The sequence below is a fragment of the Nipponia nippon genome, unplaced genomic scaffold, assembly GCF_047370975.1.
Source record: "Nipponia nippon isolate SJK-2023a ecotype South Korea unplaced genomic scaffold, ASM4737097v1 scaffold_9, whole genome shotgun sequence".
Lineage (NCBI taxonomy): Eukaryota > Metazoa > Chordata > Aves > Pelecaniformes > Threskiornithidae > Nipponia > Nipponia nippon.
Window position 1 is genome coordinate 18576555 of NW_028262413.1, and position 21050 is coordinate 18597604.

Sequence of the window (21050 nt, forward strand, 5' to 3'; positions counted from 1 at the left end):
GGAGAAACATTGAGTTTTGGACAGAGAAATGGAGTTGGGAGAGTGTGAAGTGCTTGTATTTTAAGTCTTTATTTAGATTCCTTCACTAAACAGTAAATGGAAGATGCAAACAGGTCTGGAAGTACATTAGAAAAAAAGAGATCTCTTTAAGCAATAGGGTTTTTTTCTTGTCCATGTGGCAGTTCAGCCATCATGCACTTGGTTTTGGCAACAGTGAAATTTAAGAGCAATGAGACACGTCTTACCAGGAGGACAAAGCAAGAAGGAATCCCAGTGATGCACACAAGATACACAATAAGGCTGTACTAACCGAACTCCACAGTTAGCTGGCTTAATCTACGATTATCTAAACAGCTAACGAACTAGTAAACTCTTCCTGTCCCACAGTCTGAAACACAGAGGCCAGTGTAAAAGTTGTGAAAGAAATAAACAAACAGAAACCCAGTAAACCCATGACACTATTCCTCTAATCCACCTGAGCTGGGAACTATTAGGGTCTTCATCTGACATAACCAAGGTGCAGACATCATATGAGACACAAACACCACAGCAACTTTATTTGCACTGGTCTGAGACCACACAAATCCCTGGCACAAAAGTTCTTTCTGCTTTATGTAGAAATGCATTTGGTTTGGCTTTCCTTCCCTTTTCCAGAAATTTCTTCTTCGTTTAAGTTATGTAAAGGCAACAGACCTGCAAGTACAATTAAAAGATACAGTCACTTGTTATACGTATTATGCAGGAGCTAGTCCAGACACACTATAACATAGCCTCGTGTTTCCTTCCACAGTCCCTGACTTTAAAGCTTCCACCAATATTGTCACACAATCTTTGCGGCATTCAGTGTTTGCACCCACCAAGGTGACCAGTCCTTTAAAGCACTGCAATGAGCAGACTTCTTGGCATTTCCTTCATATTTCAAGTTATAACCAGGATTAGGCAGGACTTTCTTAGGTAGGACAGTCTCAGTAATCGCAGTAATACCCCTTGTCATGAGGGTACAACGGAACAGCTGGGAAGCACTTGCTGGGAGCAAACCTGGAGCCCCTCTGCTTCCAGTCCAACCCTTGCTGCTTTTCTTAAACTCGGAAGAATCTCAGGCTCTGACAGACTCTGAGCTTTCCCTTTAAAACACTTCCAAGGAGGCAACATACAGCATAAGTGTTACGGTCTTCTTGCATTCTCTCAGAAGAAAACCTGTCTCTGCAGAGAAGTAACATGAAAAAAAAAGCCACTTATACTTTATTTCTTATTTACTTTTTTATTTCTTGCTTTCAACTTATACTTTATTTCTTCCCAATGTCCACGTTCTTTAGCCTGCCAAAAAAAAATCTCTTGGCAGCATCTTTCAGTCAGATGCATATCACAGCTTCCCTGTCACGGTGTTTTGGCCTCATTTAAGTAGTGCACATGTCCGAGCCCAAGACAGTCCCTGCAAAGAGGAATCCTGATACAGTTCTGATGTGCTGTTCTCCTCCTGCTTCCCAGTGCGCAGCTGATGTCGGCCTGTCCTCATACGAGCCCTGCAATTTCACTCGCATCTGTTTTGATTAAATTCACCAGATAGCCAAAACTCTTCTGCCCTTTGAAAGCTATTGCCTCCCAATAATCTAATAAAAGAAACATCTGGAAACCTTTAGAAGTTTAGATATGTCCTATTTGATTTACTGTAGGAAGGGAAGAGGAACAAGACTGAAACAATATGGGAGATTGGAAACAAATATATGGTCCAAACTTGAGAACTGCAAAACCCTGCTATTAACACCATGTCTGAGCAGTATTAATGCTGCAGTGGCTCTGTGATAAATGAGATTAATATAAATTTTTTATCCATTAGCCTCTCCTATCTCTTTTTCTCCAGACTACATAGGACATCACTGCTCACCACACCCTCATCTATATGCAAAACCCAAGCAGCTTCTTTACTGTACAAAATCATCCATATGCATTTAATGCTACATCCAAATTTCTGAATCCTCGCCTCTGTAGCAATTAAGCAAAACAAGTTTATGGGACTGGCTGCTGCATTATGAAAGAGACACCAGCTCAGAAGTGCTCACTACACTTGATCTGGAGGGCAGGGACTCCTGACAGCAAACAAAGCTGCAAAGGAGATTTCTGCAGAGAAACGCATTCTGGCACTCTTTAAGAACTAGATTTGGAAACACTAGACCGCACAATCCTGTGTGCACACACACACATCTGTGCTGTAAATACAGGTTGAGTTTCAAATAAAAGGTTCTATAGTTAGTGAAATCTTCTGTCCTTACCTCTGCCCTTACCTCCTGATTTATTATAATTATTTTTTTAATAGTTCTCAGTGAGGGAAGCTTTAGCAACAATTTGGGCCATTAGTCTTTTATCTGTTTTCCCTAAATCTGCTTGTTTTTCAGATTCACTCAGCCCTGCAGTTACTGCACACTCTGAAAGTCCATAAAATCTTGCACAGGTTCCCCCAAATGTGGTCATTGCGATGTTTTTCTCTCCTCTATCCTGATACTAAAGATGCTCAACTTTTAAACACTTTCCCTGTTTGGTCTGGGAATTATCAAGTTAACCTCCTGACTGCTTCATTCTTACTCACTTATCTTTTAGTTTCCCACTTGAATGAGAAACTTTTGCACATACCAATGCAAGGAATAAAGATGGGACAAGTAGGTAAACTTGAATTTTAAAAAATATTGTAGTACATTGCCTGCAGTGGAGCTACTACTCAAACATTTCCCTCTTTCATTCAAGTATAGCTGCAACCTTCTAATCTGCACTGTAGCAGGTTGTGGTACTTGTAGTCACCAGGAATAAAATATTTCTGAGCTTTTTTCCTAATTCATAAGCAGGGTTTTTTTTTGCTAATGGGCAGGACAAATAAGCTGATAATATATATTCTCTGAACACCAGCAACAGAACTTTGGAAAAAAATCTGTGCAGCAATAAGGTTGGCAAGAACAGTGGCTTTGCTGTGTTAATAGCTGAACTGTTCTGAAGTGTGGTAGAGATTCAGTTAAAACAAAGCATGATGTGGTATGAGCTAAGTAAAACTAATATATCTCAGAAATTGAAACCGTATCATATTTTTATACAAAAAGTAATTATCTTCTGGCACCTTCATGTTCAAATCCTGAGTTTAAAACCCCAATGGGCTCAATTTTAAAGTGCAGAGCAACTGCCCATAGCAAAATCACTTTAATATGTCATAGGTTGGGAACTTAAGTCAACAGATATTTTGAAGAAGCTAATCAATAAAGCTATACCAACCTTTAGACCAAGGAGAAATTATTCTAGCTGAGAGATCAACTTATATCTTTCTTCCCATGAAGAGCTGGCAATTTTATCTAAGTGCAACATGAAGAGACAGATTCCATGCAACTGAAGGAAAGAGGGTTAGATTTTGTTACACTGGGATAAGTCTAAGAGGAACTCCTATCGAATTCACCAAATAAACTTTAGCCAGGGATTAATAATGGAAGAGGAGATGTGGCAGATGGTGGTTCTCATGGAGCAACATGGTCCTATTTACATTTTCTCCCACTGAAAGGAAGCATTCAACAATAAAAAAAAGAAGGCTCCTGGTAATGAATTTGGAAACTTCTTAGAATAATCTATTTAATACAGGAGTTACAGAAGAATTATTTCCAAACTGGGATTTGACATTTACACTAGCAAGAGTAATATCTCTAGTAATACTAGGGAGTTTGAAGATACAAGAGCTGTTAATATTTCCATTTCAGTACATAAACTTGTCATCAACTGGGGGTAGAGAAATCTGTTCCTCCATGGCATTGCATCACACTTAATTAAACAAATTAGGGGAAGGATACAAGGGGAAAGAGAGAGGAGGAGGGGACAGGGAAAGAATTATTCTTTTTTTCCCTGAGTCCATCCATCACTGGTTACACTTAGCAACAAAAAATCAAATTAGTTGCACCAGAGGTCTGTTCAAACCTGACAATTTCTGTATTTCTAGTTTAAATTAGAGTAGAACCAATGGAAGTTTTACAAAGATAACTTGAAGTCAAAGCTTACAACGCACAGCGTTCAGTCTGCCTGCCAAGGCAAGGTTTAGCCTTACAGGAGTCATTAAGGTTAATGCGATCTATACTGATGTGATGGTAAGATGCTCTATTTTCATTACACCAGAAAGAAGCTCTGATTCACTGTGGTTAGGGCTAATTGACAGTTTCCAAATCACACGGTAGTAATTGTTTACAGTTGTAGAAAGGGAGTATATTGTTTTCACTGCTGGTTTACTTGATACATTTATCCACTTAATCCCTCTCACTTCATTCTCTTTGATAGGTGGAAATAAGAAATAATTGAATTCTAGTATCTTTTGACATTTACTTTTCAGCTAAGAAACTGTTTTGCTTTGTCAACCAGGAACTCGGGTCACGGGAAGAGCTTGAACACGACTGCCTCTTCCTTCTACGAATGACCACCTAGCCCAGCTCGCCCAGCTCCTTCATTTAGTTTGGACGAATCGAAAGCATGTTCACTGGCTCCAGAAAGTTAGAAGATGCATTCAGAGTGCCACAATTTTTCTTACTAACAAAAGCGAAGTGCGTACTCAGCCTGCTGCACATTTGACTCATTTCTTCTACCTCCTCATCCTGTTCTTCAGATACTTGCTTGTAGCAGCCTCTATTTTGTGTGCTCTCATCATCTGTTGTTCTCCTTGGAAGAAGCCTGGTACTCTGTTAGAAGGCCCTGTACATACAGAAGAGCTACTTCAGGGCAGCTCTTTGTGTGAGGCCAGACTGATGCAGGACTTGCAGGAGGTGGTGGGTGAGTTGGAGAAAGAACCACAGCGGAGGCAGCCCCAGGATCCTGGATGGCTGAGGTATGGCATGAGAAACCCTTGTGAACAAGCCCAGCTTCCACTCAGGGTATGGATCGGGGGTGATCAGCAGCCTTGGGGGCTTCATCCAGTCATTCCTTGCATCTGCAGTGCGGTAGCTCCAGGAGTGTACTGAGGCAATGCAACTCGAGTAGGTCTTTAAGCAAACTTCAAAAACCAGCAGTTTAGAAATGATTCTCCTCAAAACCCCCTTTGCCAAGCTCACATGGGACATTTTATGACATAGTCCTAGTTAGAGCAGCTTTCCGTGCAAGGCAGAGAAATGCTTTCAAAGGACTGTGCCATTTGGAAAGTTTTCACAGACAGGCACATCCTAAGGGACCAACAGAGCTGGTTATTTAAATGTCCTACTGCATCGAGGTTTTCTAATCTGATCTAGAGATCCTGCTGACAGCACTTTCTTGATGAGAGGTTGCCTCATAAGGGTGGTCTGTTCCAGGGGCTTCAGTAGGTATACACAGTGCATGCTTAATGAAGTTCATTTTCTGCAAGGGAAGCACAAGGGCATGCCTTCGCCTCCAGGACAAATGATCAGATGATTACAAAAATAAAAGAATAAAGAAAGTATCCATTCATATATTAATAGCCAACACCACCTAGGTGACAGGGAAATAAGATTGTGATAGTTTGGCAAGGCTGTGGTAGATATGTGAACATCGCTAATACAAAAAGGAACTTTGAGAAAAAGATATAGGAGTTATCATCTATAGAGGCAAACATATTTATTTAACTAGTATAAAATCAAATTCTCATATGAAATATAATGAATTCTGCATGAACTAAATGAAAAGCGAACATGTTATAAGCTCCCTGAGTGAACCTGAAGCTTCATGGTTTGTAAAACTGACCATATTGATATTTGATGTGATGGTGATCACAAATTCTGACTCACATTTTGATACTGAGCAGTGCTGTGATGCTTTAGGAGGGATAAGCCTGTGGTCGATCACGTCTCCTAATCTGCTTAGCGCCTTTTATAAACTTCAAAATGAATTCAGGAAACATCAGCTATTGAGGAAGGCACCATGTGATGCTACACCTGCTGAATCAGGTATTTCATGCTGTAATAAATCCCATCTGGAGTCAGCTGTTTCTAAATTGAAAAACAAAGGGGTAAAATCAAGTGTGTACAGTCAGGGCTGTTAGGTACTACCCTATACGTCTAGGGTGCAATATTAAGAAAACAATAAATTGTCAGATACTGGAAGTTAAAAGATGAACACAGTCACAGGGCCCAGCCACTAAATCCAGTGAGAGTTGCTGAAAGAGATGATTAGTCTGGGGGAAGGTACTAGATATCATGGCTCAATTCTATACAAAATTCATCCCAGAGGATGTTTCAGTAGCATTTGTGATGGCAGTGAAGTAGTTAAGCGAACCAGTGCTGAAGGACAAAGTTAATTCTGCTTCTAAGTCTATGAGTTAAGGTGTTGCCTGTTTGCACAAGAGGTCTCTGAAGCATCTGTACACACTTCCTCCAGCTATTGCTTTATGAATCCTGCAATTTTCTCTCCACGTGAGGCTGCAAACCTCTGTAATTCACTGTCTTTCCCTACACGTGCAAGTTCAGCAACTTCTCTCTTAGAGCCAGTGATGGAGTTTGCCAGGGAAATTCAGCTCTCTTAGAGCACAGAATTGCTTCTTCCAAACACAGGCATTCTCAGAGAATATGTTTTAAAGCAGTAATGGAGACGGTAGTGGGTCCAAATCATTTCAGGACTCCCCCCCCCCCAAATCAACATCCTGTGGCCACATTCCCACAGCTGCAGCATCTCAGACTGTACCTGTCCCTCACCAAGGCTGCCCTTTAACACTGGGCTGTTTGTCTGTTGTTTTAGGACCCCTGAATCAATGAATCTTTCAGAAGGCTGTAATGTATGAAACTTTAAAAAGTGTAAACCCACCCAGTTTCAGTACCCAGGACTGACAATAACTTCCCTCCTCTGACTATGGTTCTTACGTAGTCTCTTATTTGACTCACTTAGCAAAGAATATGGTGACTAATGCATCCTTTGAGTCTTCTATCACATTATGTCCTCAGCCTAAACACTTAGGACTCCCAAAAGCTTAAGGCAGCAGCCACTGAAAAATATGAGAAAAACAGTTGTTTATCAGCCAAGAGACCAAATATCTAAGGACTCCTGTCCATCGCTGCCTGCAGTTACAGAACTTGTTCTGGTCTAAGATGAAGAGTTTTCCATGGACAAGCTGTCAGCTCCCTTCTCACACGTGTTGGGCTTGAGCTGAGGGCACTGCTGATGCCTTTATTCAACAGCGTTTGACTTTACATACCAAGCTGGTTGCAGCCTACACAAACACGACAGAATGGATTATCCCTGGAAGTGCTACCCCAGATATGCACTTGCTGCTTTTTTATTTTACTGTTAGCAAATTGAAAGAAGCAGAAAAATTCCTTCTCTTAGCATTTCACCTTTACTTGCCTGAAGGAGAGGAGGGATTCCCATGGTGTCCTACACAATTCAGCCCATGCGACAGAGGACAACAAAGCAGAGAGGGTGCAGTGGTTTGTCTGTACACCCTCCCCTGGCCATACAGCACCTTCCACCATTCTTTCTTTTGACATCTTCGGCCTGGGACTGTCTTGAGTCTGTGCAGTTAGTTACTAACATGAAGGGGCTGCCAGAGCCGTTGTAGGATTGTTAGTACTACTGAAAACAAATTAATTCACATCAATGATTAATGAAGAAGGCATTGAACAGATATACCCGAAGTATTGTTTCCAGATCCCACGTCATAGCCTGGACTGAGAATTCCGTCAGATTTTCAGTTTAACTGAAGTGCTGTAGGAGGTTTGCATGTTTGTGCAACAGCATTCTCCTGGGATTACTTGGTCTTGCATTATTATGCTGTCCTGAGCAGACAATATTAAAAGATATTTGATACTGTCAGGTTGCTTTTCTTTCTGTAAAGTTTTATTGTTATGTAAAGGAAGCATTTGTTTTCCCTTCCCTAAGACATTTTCCTTCCTGCTCCAATTTGTTTAATTCAAAGTTACCAGTCTTATTTGTAGCCGGTTTTAGAATGTCAACAAAATATCCGATATCTGTCAGCAAAGCTCTGACTGTTCTCACAAATCGCTATTTCTGTGAGATATTACCAGTGACATGTTCTCTGCCTTGCTAAGGTTCCAGGTAAAAGCCACACACTTACAGAAGCTTTTGGGGTCTGATATTGTCCCACGCTAAAATACAGCCATCGGGTGGTAATTAGACCTGTCAATAATTACTGGAGCCAAGTGAACTGGGAAGATGTAAACAGAGGCATGTAAACGCCTCCTCTATTTGTCACAGCAAAGTAACATGTAGATATATCGGCTCCACAGAGGCACGTGAGTGGCAGTACTCTCCTGTCAAGAATTAGCTGTTTAGCGTGGTTCAATGCCTGGCTGACCCACAGGGTCTGCTCCCAGAGCTGTGCTGTGCGGTGTCCGCAGCGCCTCTGTGGTGCCCAAGACCCCCAACCTTCTAACTATAATCATGGTGATACGATAAACATTGGGAAAAAAAAAAGGCTGTAAGGATGCTCTGGCACACTGAGGAGACACCGCTGTAGCTTCACAGCTTTGGAGGGCTCCACAACATGATGGATCCTCAAGGGAGCAGTTACACCAGCTGTAACACAGCTGTTTGCAAATATCGGAGCTATATAACTGCCTGCACACAGGTGGGAATCAGGAGGATGGGAGCCTCCGTACAGCTGTGGGCGCAGGGCAGCTGAGCACGACAAACTGCACTGTTGTGTGTGTATGACACCAGCTGGCCACAGTGTCATTGTCCCAAACCTGCTGGGAGGCTGGAGGAGGTGACGATGGGTAAAGAGGTTGTGTATGGCTGCACTGCTTTCAGGGGCTAAGGTGCTGTGCTGTTTGTCTAAAGCTTAGATGAACGGGACAAAGCCTGACAGCTCTGGATTTTGAGGGCGTGTCTTGAGTCAGAGCCAAACAAGGGAAAATGGAAAACCGGAATTCAGACCCTTCTCATGTGTCCTCGCACCATGGAGAGGGAAGCTCCCAGCAGGGTCAACCTGAATGTCCCAATTTCAGATGGAGGGGTAAAAACACAGGTCCAAATTGTGATTTACTAAGGTCTGAAACACGGCTTTGAGCTGAATACTCAAAATTTGATTAAAGTTTAGAAACTGAAGCCCTGGCCAGACTCGGCACCTTTAACAGAGTGATTCTGTTAGTGGTTAAATAAACCTGGCTGGCAAAGCAAATAGCTGCAGATATTCATACCATTTTGCCAGCTACTCAGTGGTTTACTGGAGCAGTCCAATGCTCAGATACAAACAAGAGAGAAACAGTTTAGGCTTTGCAGGGTTCATCATATTCCCCCCCAATGACTTTCATCTCTCGGGCCTGAGATTTTTTAATCTTGTGCGGCTCAACACACATGTGAGATCTGCAGCGGCTGCTACAGCTAAGCTGAGCATTTCAGCAGCTCATCCTCCTCCCAAACTAAGTAAAACTTTCCAAGCTTGAGCAATTTTCAAAATTCATCTCAGGTCTAGCTAAATACAATGTGTCACATTTTCATTTTGACACCACCAGATGCCTGGCCCTGATACACTACAAGATGAAACTGCTTTTCTGAGTAGAGTTTCACTCTGAATTTTTGCAGGTGGAGACCCAAGTATATTTCTACACAGCAGTAACTAAATAAGTTAGAGCCTTAAGGGTGAGTGTGCTGGGTTTTACACAGCTCCAGTGTGCCTTGATGTTTAATGCTTTCACTGTCATTATTCAAAGGAGCTTGTGCTGCAAATTCCAGCTAATCCCATGCAAATGCAGAGTATATGCATGGACCATCTCTCACCTTTATAAGCAAAATATAGACTGCAGGGACTTTTATAACCTTGGGCAAAAAAAGCGTGTATGAAATGCTGCAGTGAAGAGCAGCCGCCATTGAAGAGGCCTCATTGGCGATGTCCATGATTTGATCCGCCTTGTATACAAACCAGCAGTCTGAGCTGGGCATTGCAAGTACTGTCTACTCGTGAGAAAAAGCAAAGCTCCTTCTTGTGTGAACCCCTTTGATAAATCCTTTTTGATTCATTCCTCTAGGAAGAGAGTACCTCTAAGACAATTTGCTTACACTGCTTTGTCAGCAAGACTCTCAGTGTGGTTATGGAAATTTCAACTTTCAATCAATAAAATAAGAGTAAGACTTGCTTATCTTTGAAAAAGAAGGAACTCAAAAGCAAATCATACTGTATTCAATTAAATAAAGGTATTTGTGTTGAATCTCATGTAATACCACCAGCAACAACAAACGGGCAGAGAAATACAAGAGGTGAGGATTTTTATAATTTCTTAAGCTATTTCTAAAGCTATTTCTAATGCACTGATACTTTTGTTGGCAACTTCTTTAACAGGCTGAGAAAAAAGATGAATAAAACTCAACATTGGCAACGGAGACACCAGTGTTAGTACAATTTGGCTGATGAGAGTTTGCAAGGATACATCATGCATCTAACGCATGGTCTATATTCCTCTGCGTGCAAGCGAGGAAAGGCTTTCAGGCTTTCTCACAGCACAGCTCATCTGTGCAGCCACAAAACACAGTGAGCAATGACCCAAACTGATACAGCTTTTAAAGAGAAAGATGCATATACTGAAAAGACAATCAGATAATCAATGTGAAAATGACTCCTGTAAGACTTCCAATCAATGATCTTTACTCTTTGCCTTTAGTCACATTGGCCTTCATTTAAAACCCTTTCTCCCCAGAACACGCAGTGCCTACATAAGCTAAATACTTACCTTTGCCTGTATCCCCCTTCCCTGTCCAAAATGCAGCACACTGATTAATAATGGGCCATCCAGCCCTCTATCCATGTAAAGAACAACTTTATAGTAACTTTTAACCTAAAATATAAGTTTTGGAAAAACCTAGAGTGTTTGCACAAAATTCTGCAAAAAAAACTTCCATATATTTAGTGCTGACTCTTGAAAAGATGAGCCAAACCTGAAAATGCAGATAACTGGAGACTCTTCCCAGCCTGGAAAGCAGCAACCACACACATGGAAGGTTCAGCTTCCTGGGTGGTGAGACTCACATCATCTTTGCTTGGCTTCACTCATGAGCTCCAGTCACGCGGCCCTGACACTTCACGCAGGTCCCACTAGTGATGGTTATTGTTGTGTTCCTGTTTCGAGGTTGGTTGAGATTTTTAAAACAAGAAAATAATGCAGAGAAAACATTTATATGCAAATACTTGCATTCATATATACGTTTACATGTTTGTATAAGAGGAGTTGTTTCGTGCATGAATTAGAAACATCCTTGTAAACAGACATTGAATATTATCATAATGGAGAAATGCTTCAAAGGAAGGTTTACAAACAGGGTTGATCTCAGTATAAATTTATATTCAATACCTAAAAGATGTTATTTTTCAGGAGGTGGTGAAAAAGAAATGCCAGCTCCTTTAAATAAAACATTTAAACCGTTCCTCATCAGAAAACCTGCACTAAAAAACATTCAGCCTAAGTATTGTTAAAACCTAGCACTTTCATTTTGACCCTTCCTACCTAACTGATAAGTAATGCCTGCAGATTAATATCCACCACAAATGCAAGAGTACCATATAGGTCTGCTGATACCCTGTATGTGTTTTTTTTTCTCTCCTCTGTAGCTCACTCTGCTTTGAACATGGTTTTTGTTATTGCTCTGTGAGCGTTTTGCACCAAAGCATTGGTGTACGTTTGTTCTCTGAGCTTGGCATGGCCACACTGATTATGTTAAAACCCTTACAATTTACAAAGTGTTTGGATTCATTTAGGCTATCCATTTTTGCTGCCCAACAAAAGACCTGAAATGAATGAATCAATTTTTAAAACAAATAGGACTTGACAGCAGAGACACAGATTTGTGTGAATGGCAAAAGGTGCCTAATTAAGAGCTCTAGGGATGACGAGGCTTTCATTTCTCTAATGAAAAGGAGCTTTGTGAGCTTCGAAGTGTTATCCAGCTCCAGCAGAATGGATCTCTTCTCCAGGGAGAAAAAGACAATTCATTTTTCACACCTCCACTTTGTTACTGTTACCCATTTTGCCTTCTGTGTGAAACTTGGGTCAAAGCTTTCAGGTGACCATCGGTTTCCAAACGCTGAAACAGATACCTGGAAGGGATGTTTTCAATTTCCAGGCAGCACGGAGTGACCATTTCTAAAATCAAACTTGCTCACTGTGTCCCCTAACAGCCTGCCTAAAACACTTGGTATTTTCTCTCTAAAAAAGCAAAAGATCCCAGTTCTTTACTGTGTGTGTTCCACTCATGATGGCAACACCGTGGCTGGATAGAAATAAACCTGATTAGCTGAGCACACTGGTCTCCCTATTGTCTTCTGTAATAAAAATTATACAGAACATAAAATAAAAGGTTAATGGGCAGGATTGCGTCAACTATTGCACTGCTATTAGGAAACCAGCTAGGAGGTGGCTCTAACCAACAACAAAGCTTGCTCTGAACACTGCTGCTCATTTGAAGTCCCCCAAGGGGAAAAGGCAGGGTGTTTCCACATTTGATTACTCCTTGTATGATTAATCTGGGCTTGCTTAATCCTCACCCACAGTGCACTACATGCATCTGCTTTAGAAGTCCATTTGAGTATTTTAGAGGGTGCTAAAACTGAAGAAAGAGCCCTTAAAGCAGCAGAATTACTTTTAATTTTTGTTTATTTTAAACAGAGAAACAGGCCATTATGTAAACTGGGGAGGACTTATGGCTGTTTTGGCCTTACAGTCACAGTACTGTGCAGCAACAATTACTGTGTTTGCGTGGGGATTGGGGCAGGCGCCAGGAAGAAGCCAAGCTGCTGGGTTTCCATCATCTTTGCAGTACTTATACTTTTTGGAAATTATAAGAATACCAGCATCCAAACTGAGCCCGTGGTTTGCAGAAAGCATTTAGTTGTACTGTTCCATGAGCAGCATAACCCTGAGAGCAATCTTATTTACAGACCCTGGGTGAGGCTGAACTGCTTCTTAGCCCAAGAGAGCACTTTGAAGTGCCTTCCTCAAGTTATTCAGTCTTTTAACTGAGGTTGTTCTTTAACCCTCCGTCATTCCTCATAAGACTCTGTCTTCTCAATTCTTGTACTTTAAAATGAGATTAGTCCAAAATAGCAAGGCCCCTTTGCGTCCTAAATGTTCCTTGGCACACACCCAGTGAGGTGCATCTCGCTCTGTTTCACCCAGGAACAGGGCTGCAGGGACCCACAGCAAAGCCTTCAATGTGGCTGCACCCAGCTAAATCAGATGTGGCTGAGGAAAACAGGAGCAGAGTTTAAAATGCTTTTATTCCTCAGAAGAGCCATGATTTAGCGATGATTCGGGAGAAGTTTGAGATCTTTAGTAACGTCTGAGTTCGACCTGCCTACAGGAAAGCCCCTTGTTCTTGTGTGAAATAAATCCTTGTGAAAGAGCATCCCAAAGTGCATGTTGTCCACCATGGCACTGAGCAGCCAGCCAGCTTCAGGCAGAAGACAAATGGGGCAGGGCCTGATGCAGAATATTTATGTGTTGTGGACATATTTGTGTGGACACATTAGTCCATGCAGGTGAGCAACACTGGGCATTTTGTCCATCGTAGCCAACAGGAAAGGTAGCTCACACCTAACGCCACCTCCTATGTCTCTATAGGTATTAGGGAACCTGGACCAGTAAGCACAGACATCATGTTTGTGCTTTAAGTCTGCCCTTATTTACGACCTAAGAGAGAAACATCTCAGTTGTGCCTAACGTTGAGAAGCAAAGAATAAAAGCAAGTGGGAGAGAAAAGCATTTCCCCCATATTTAAGCAGCACAGCGCTGAGGCTGCAAACCCAAGCACAGGGCTTAATGAGAGCGTACAAATGAAATCTCCGTGAGTCTGTGCACAATGGTGGATGTTCTGCATCTAAATAGGAGCAAAATGGCAGCTTCTCAGACAAAGATGCTTTCATCTGAGAGTTCAGTACATAGAAAACAGAGCATAGCTTGGTACCCACCTACTTATAAAATATTACAGGTAATGAACTTACAAAGCATCTCTTTTTTCCTGGCAAACAAAAAGGAAAATCGTTTTAACTAAACTGGCTTAAGTGAAACATGAGGAGCTGCTGCCAGCAATCCAATTTAGGACTTTGCATTTTTTTTTAGTTCATAACCTTTCAAAAGTACCCATTCACTTAGGCTAACTTTCCGGTGAGTGGGACTGTTTATTTCACTAGCAGTCTTTAAAGCTCAGTGGGGAAAGTTTATATTTCTTCCCATTTTCTCCAAGATAAAAACATCCAGATGGGTGGAAATTTTGTAAAATGGAAGAGGACAGACAGATTTGCTTTCTCAACTATGTCTATACACACACCCCCCCATTGGTACCAAAAAATAAAGACAAAAGAACCTGCCTATGATTCCATTCTTATATGTAAGTTTGTCCTTAACTGGATGGGAATAATGACAAATTAAGTTTATGCCCCCCAAAATTCATACAGATTAAGATTTGCTGTTTTGTGAGCTCGAATTACAGCATCTGTTTTGGCTGAGAGTAAACGTAGTACAGAACTGTATTTCTAAAATACAGCCTGACAACTGATGTTCAAAACCTTAAAAAATAGATATTTTTGAAGATCTCAGTAAATATGTACACAGTTAGAAATTTATTAGGAAGAAATACACCAACCTGACTCTGCCATCCAGGAATACGTCTCTTAGCGTTATTACCATCATGTCTTGGTTCTGAAATGTAGTCTGCAAAATAAAAATTATAGCCAGATGTTCATCTATATATGTAAATGCTAGTACTTTTAACTAGTGATTTGGAATTTTCGTAAAAGCCTTCAAAGTAAAAAAGTTGGCAATCATATTAAAAGGTATTATTATACGAACTATCTTCATGCTGTGCTCAGAACACCAAAAATGAATTTAATTTTAAATACATCTTGAAAAATTTAAAAGTGGATTGAATGTTAAAAATGAAAACTTGAAAAAGTTTGATTATGCTGAGAAGTATTATGCTTGAGAGCAAGTGAAGCAATGGTCCGTTGGGAAAAATGGAAAGCAGCCTCAACTTGCTCCTTTCAGGTTTCGTTATAACTATGAATCTCTACTTGTGCTATCTGGAAGGCTTGATGAGACCTGCCAGTTTTTCAAAGCTAACGTTGGTTAATTTATGGTTTCACACAGAACAGACATTTTTGCATGCTTTGGCAAACAAACGAGTCACATTTCAATAGTGATGACTGAATTCATGATTTCTCAGGTTGATTTAAATTGAAATCCCTGAGTTCTGTTTTGATTTTCAAAAGATTTTTTCAGGAGTAAGTCAAAAGGCTGTAAACCAACACCATTTGTTAAACCACACTAATCAGTCAGACCTTTTCTCCTATAATTCCTGTGCATGCTACAGTCACAGCAACCTCCTCTAAGGAAGTTTATAGGGTGTCCCGTTCCAATTTTGCTTAAGTTAGAGCAAACATGAAAACAATGGCATCAAAGGGAGGAAGAATAGTGGGCTGAATTGAGGTAGGACAGTTAATATGAAATATGACAGTGCCGTGTGGAAGTTGGCACCAAAATAACTGGAATCTGTTTAGGTATTTTAATATGAGTTTGTGTGGGTTGTTTCTCTCACAAGGCAGGAGTGGTGCGAGCAGTCGTTGCTCAGTTAAATTGTAATGCTTGGGAAGAAGCAAGTACTTTGTGTAGGTTCACCAAACCAACCAACATACCTGATTATCTCCAGTTTGTAGGGTCAGGATGGCTCAGCACACCCAAGTGTGGCTGTGGGCCAGTAGCCAGGTCCGACTAAGAGTCCAGACCATCAGGAAAATTTGTGGTGACAAAGAAAGGTCCGAAGTGAAGCTGAGAAGTCAGACTGCAGCTTGGGGTCAGGTCCAGTGATGGTGACCAGAGCCGGACCCAGCCAGCAATCCCTGGGGACAAGGCAGGTCTGAGGTGGAGCCGGGTCACCAGTCATGGTCTGGATCAGCAGGGATCAGTGGCCGGGCAGGGGCATGGCTGAGGTGGGCTAGGACCAGCCCTCCTATGATGTAGCTCAGGGAGACCTCAGGTGATTCTCGTAAGGGTCATCAATACCTATTAGAGCCCTCTGGCCTGACAGAGGACTGTGCTGGCTGCAGAGCACGGTGCAACACACGGGCACCTTGCGAGCAAGTCTCCTCCATGGGGTAGCCTCAAAAAAAGACCCTCTTGTCCCCCTGTAAAGTCAACTACTCTTCTCTTCACAGTTATTCAAAAGGCTCAGCAGTAACTTGTGAAGCACCACAACGCCCTCCTTGGTTTTTTTTCCAGCATCACTAGGAATTCAGTTCATGAAAGACTGGTATTCTGAGGAAGACATAGAAAAAGCTGGGAAACTAAATGCAGCCGTTCAGGCTCGTTTTACACAGTTGCAGATCTGCTGAGTTAAATCCATGTAAACCACAGGCACAATCTGCTGAATAACCTCGTCCTTCTCCCCGGAGGCTGTGTGCGTACAAGCGTTCCCATACGGGCTCCTCCTTCCCTTAAGAGCCGTTGAAGCGTGTAATTTAAGGGAGCTGATGAGACCATTGGTGCTGCAGTCAGTAGATGGCAGTTACGCCTCTGCGAAAGCCTAACCTCCAAAGAGGACAGATGTTAGTCTATGAAAAATGAGTTGATGGAAATAATACTTAAAAAAACCAATGACTGTTTCCTTCTTTCAAACACCTTTGATGTGGATGGCTTGGGTAGAATTTATTGGCTTGGCTAACAAACCCGTTTGTTCCTTCTGACTTTCTGCTTCTGCGCCAGCACAGCCCATCTAACCCCCACGTGAAACCCCATAGCTACTGAGCTTTCCAACTCCTATTTTTATTTAGGTCACCCAAAGAATTTTATTAATTTTAGACTTTGTAAAACTTAACTTTTGAGCCTAAGGAGTTCTGGCTGCATTCTGTGAACAACGTATGGCAAAGTCTGACTTGTGTCTCTGAAGTAACCACAACCTTTTAAATCTGGAAGAATGAGCTTTAAAAAAGAAAGCCCCTAGCTCACAGGCCAGATAGGCAGGGACTAGGAGGTGCTCCCAGGAAAATCCAGAAGGGCTAAAAGGAAAAATAAAAATAATGAATGTAAAAAGAAACTATTCAGCTTTTTCCAATATCACAGTGTTTACTTCAGGCTCAGCAGGAGTCTTGGGCCAAAATTAACAGAGAAAAGGCATAGAACCTATTTTTATCTTAAGCAGGTTGCTTTTTCCTCTCTTCTTCCCCTATACAATCATTCACAGATTTAAGAGCACAAAAAGCACTCAAAAGGCTGAAGATTAATAGTTACTATTTATTTGCTTCTGACTGAAATTAAGGACTATGGCCTTGCCTCCAAGGGCAGAATTTTCTTGGATTTTATATCCACATCCATTTAAACAATCAGCTTTCCAAACAGTATTTTGTGAAGTTACAGGCACTGAGTAATGCTGTAATAAAATGAATGATTTTTAAACATTTGGCAGACTTTCATTTTCTTCCTGTATTGCTAGTGGAGCCATAGTGGACGTCGCTCACGCATCCGCGAGAGCTGCTTCCTCAAGAGACGGTTTCAGCTCTCCAGCTCCTGTGGCTGCCAGCAGCTGCTGAGCCTGCCTGTCCCCTCTTATTTCTGATGGATAACACTTCCCCTTTGTTTACTTTCAGAGTAAAAAATTTGTGTAATATCGTAAGTTTGGGAATAGCTTGTTGCGCAAATTATTCATGAGCTATGCATTATGCATAAGGTGGTGTAATGGGAAAAAAGAGTAGCTTGTACTATCATATTTGCCTCGTGCAGACATTTAATCCATACACAGCCTCATACATGGGCCACTTAGAGTCTAGTTTCTTGTGTGAATAAAATACCGGCTTTCTGCAGCCTGCAGCAGGGAGACGTACTGTAACGCTCACTGCCCTGCTGGAGGTGCAACCTGTTTCGGGCTCTTTCCTTTCTGGGGTTGAGCCAGCTCAGCTCCCGACAGCACCCTCCCGCTGCACCAGCTCAGGCGTTCACAGTTTGGCCCCAAGCCCCGACTCCGCTGTCAGTCCGGCTACATCCCTGTGTAGCAAACACCTTCCAAATAGTTTGCATCAATCAGAGGGAAGCAGCGGAGCTTCCCGCAGGTAATTCTGAGCAATTACTCACCTTTCCAGACCTTCCTTTAAGCTTGGTGCAGGCTGTGGCATTTGGAGCACATTACACAGCCTTGCGTGCAGATGTAGCAATCGGGCATCCAGGGGGTCTGAGTGTCAAGAACCGCCAGCCGTATGGTTCAGAAGGGTTGCGACTGAAGTTGTCTTTCAGCTGTATGTTATGCTGAGCTTTATTTCAGCATTCAGATGGAGGAACTTTTCTTAAAATGGACAGTAAAAGTGCTTTTTCTTTTGTTGTTCTTTTCCAAGTATCTTTTACCAAGTGTCTTTAACCAAGCATGGTTACAAACAAACAAACAAACAAACAAACAAACACACAGACACACACAGACACACACACACACACACACACACAGAGTATTGCAAGTAACCAAGAGCAGCAGCTGGAATTTCCCCTTGAATGCATAAAAGCAGTGACTGAGGAAGCAGCTCATCACGATAGCAAACAGAACATATTGTCAGGGGAAACAAATCTTTCGGAAGTTTCTAAAGCAGTATTTCATGAGGCGTAGTCCTCGTTTACTCCTTGCACTTCTGCCCTGCTGGGTCAGAACATAAAGCTTCCTCCAGCTCTCACCAAAACATTTGAGTCTTCATTAAAACCCAAACCCCCAACTCAAAGGCTTTTGCCTTTTCTCAGGAACTGTCATTTCTTGTGAAAAGCCAGAAGCACCCACAAAAGTTTGCATTTCAGTAAGAACTCCCTTTCCCAGTGGAAAGAGCAGGTTGAAGCTGAATTTAAGCAACGCTTTTCCCTTGGCAGGGATCTGATATGCTATAAACCCACATTACTTGGGCTGTTTTTCTGTGAACAGGAAGAGATGAAAAAATGTTCTTCATGGAAATAGTCATTTTTTTCTGGGTAGAATTTCCAATAGTACAAACTCCTTTTGAGTGCTTATCTGTTTAAAGGATGTGCAGGGCTGCCCAATACTAACAGACCCTAATCTGTTCAGCACAGTCCAATTTCTCAAATCTGAGAAAGCAATCAATTTTATGGTAAAATAAAGGAGTGTAAAAATCTGAGATTATGACATTTCATGCCTGTTCACGCTTCATTACTGGCAGACTGAAACAGTAAAAGCAAAAAACTTTCCTTGCTGATCACCAGTCCTACAAATCAGGTACAACATCTACCAACACAAGTCCAGCAGCACCAGTCTCCAACTGCATCTTAAGAACTAAGTAAATGTATTTTTCTCCTTTCCCTGCTAACTTTGTCTTCTGGGAACATGCAACAGAAATTCCCAGGTCTTGTCTCTAGCACTGTAGCAAGAGCAATAGATAAAGAGAGTAGAAAGCACCCCAAACGTAACCCCGGGTACATAGGCTTGACAATCCAAAGAGGATCTACAGGAATAATTTAATATCTTGATCGAGTGATGAACCTTTGAATGTTGACAATGACTAGCAAACCTCATTAAAAATGGGTCATTCTTTAAGAACAGAAAGGAAGACAGTGACAGCAATCCAGTAACTGTGAGATGCTGGGACTCCTTCCTCTGCCAGTGTGAAGGCAAGCAGCTTTATTCAGCCGTGGGGATGGCTTCAGGAAACAGGCGCATGGCTCCGCTTTGTCTCTACAGCAGCATCTATAGCACTAAAAGTGTTTTGTTTGTACAATGGAAGCATATTTCTGTACTGATAAAGCAGTCCTTGGCTACAAAGTTGGTGACCTGAAGGTGTGGGGCATTGCAAAGGGCTGGGAGAAAGGAAGGGGAGGGTCATTCCAACAGAGCAGCACTGTGTGAGGCTAGCAGCCTAGAGGAGCCAGGGGCTTTCTGAGGATAAACACATTCACTAATTAGAATTCACAGTCCTTAGTGGCAAGAGGTAGTAAAAATTATTCACCACCTATTAACAGTGTGTATTTATATGTACACATATACACACACCTCTTAAACCCAATGCTTTCGGCTTCACAGTCCAAGCACACATGTTGGTAATTTAGTTAAGGCATCAGTCATAGGAGACTGTCGGTCTATTAATACTCCGATACCAGCAACACCGGTATCCGATACTGGGTGGCATTGTCTCATGGTTTTTCTCTCTCTTTATAGAGACAGGAAACCTTTTAGAAAACTGCCTTTCATTCAGCTCTAGGTTTGCTCAACTGCTGCAGCAGAATATTGCCCTAACCCCAGACTCCTGCGTGGTCTGGGGATACAAATACAAGCTAGGACAGAGCCATTAGCAGTGCTCACCAGAATTCATATTTCTATTGCGGGAAGAATTACGGACTCCTTTTTGTACAGAAGTCAATCTAAGCATGCAATTCTGAATAACCTGATTTTGTATTTAAATAAACTAACGTTCTGCCTGCCAGTGATTCCCTCTTCTCCAATATAATGTAAGTAACACTTGATATATTTCATTTTTTACGGTCTCTCTGATTGTATCTTACACTTTCCTTCAACAACGAAAATTATTAATAAATAATAATACATTTTCCCAGTAAAAGGAGGACATTTAGATTATTTTCTCCTCCACCTTTTCAAATATCGTTACATTGTGTGGCTATTACCCGTTCAACTGGACTCCTGCTGCTGTAACAATTTTATTATTTTCTTTCCTTGCACTTCTAAGGCTCGGAGGGAAAAAAACCCAGTGCAACATACGGAGCACCTATGAACTCAGTTCTGCCAGTCACCAGCAAGGACAAGAGACCTTTGCACGGCAATCACACCACTACAGGCTCCTTCCCAGGAGATGTTGCATGCACAGGGCAGCACACCTTTCAGAAGTGAGTTTCCTGGCACTTCCCACAGAGAAACTCTCTCCTGTCCATGGGCCATTATTGTGAATAATTACAACATTTTAGGCCACTCAGAGCAGACCAGGCCTGGAAGAAGTCTCTATCCCCAATGTTCATGCATACCATTTATCAGTACAGTGACTAAAAATGTTCCCAGAGAGATACCACACAGAGACCCCAGGGAAACGTAGGGTGGCAGCTTCAGCACATGGACTTCTGTGCATGCAAACATCTTGCAATTGCATACAATTTTTGTGCATAAAATTAATA

At 41.8% G+C, this 21050-nt stretch overlaps 1 long non-coding RNA gene across 2 annotated transcripts; it reads right to left on the bottom strand.

Annotated features, from left to right (window-relative positions):
* Positions 1–301: 301 nt before the first annotated feature.
* On the bottom strand, positions 302–19977 carry LOC148050146 (uncharacterized). 2 transcript variants are annotated; one of them, XR_015701474.1, is made up of 7 exons: positions 18018–19977; positions 15590–16948; positions 14542–14609; positions 10843–11023; positions 7582–7727; positions 5748–5948; positions 302–693 (listed from the first exon to the last, which is right to left on the bottom strand). It is a non-coding gene; the product is annotated as an uncharacterized LOC148050146 (long non-coding RNA). The 2 variants fall into 2 exon arrangements; XR_015701473.1 differs by lacking the exon at positions 302–693 and having other exon boundaries at positions 3393–5948.
* Positions 19978–21050: the final 1073 nt, after the last annotated feature.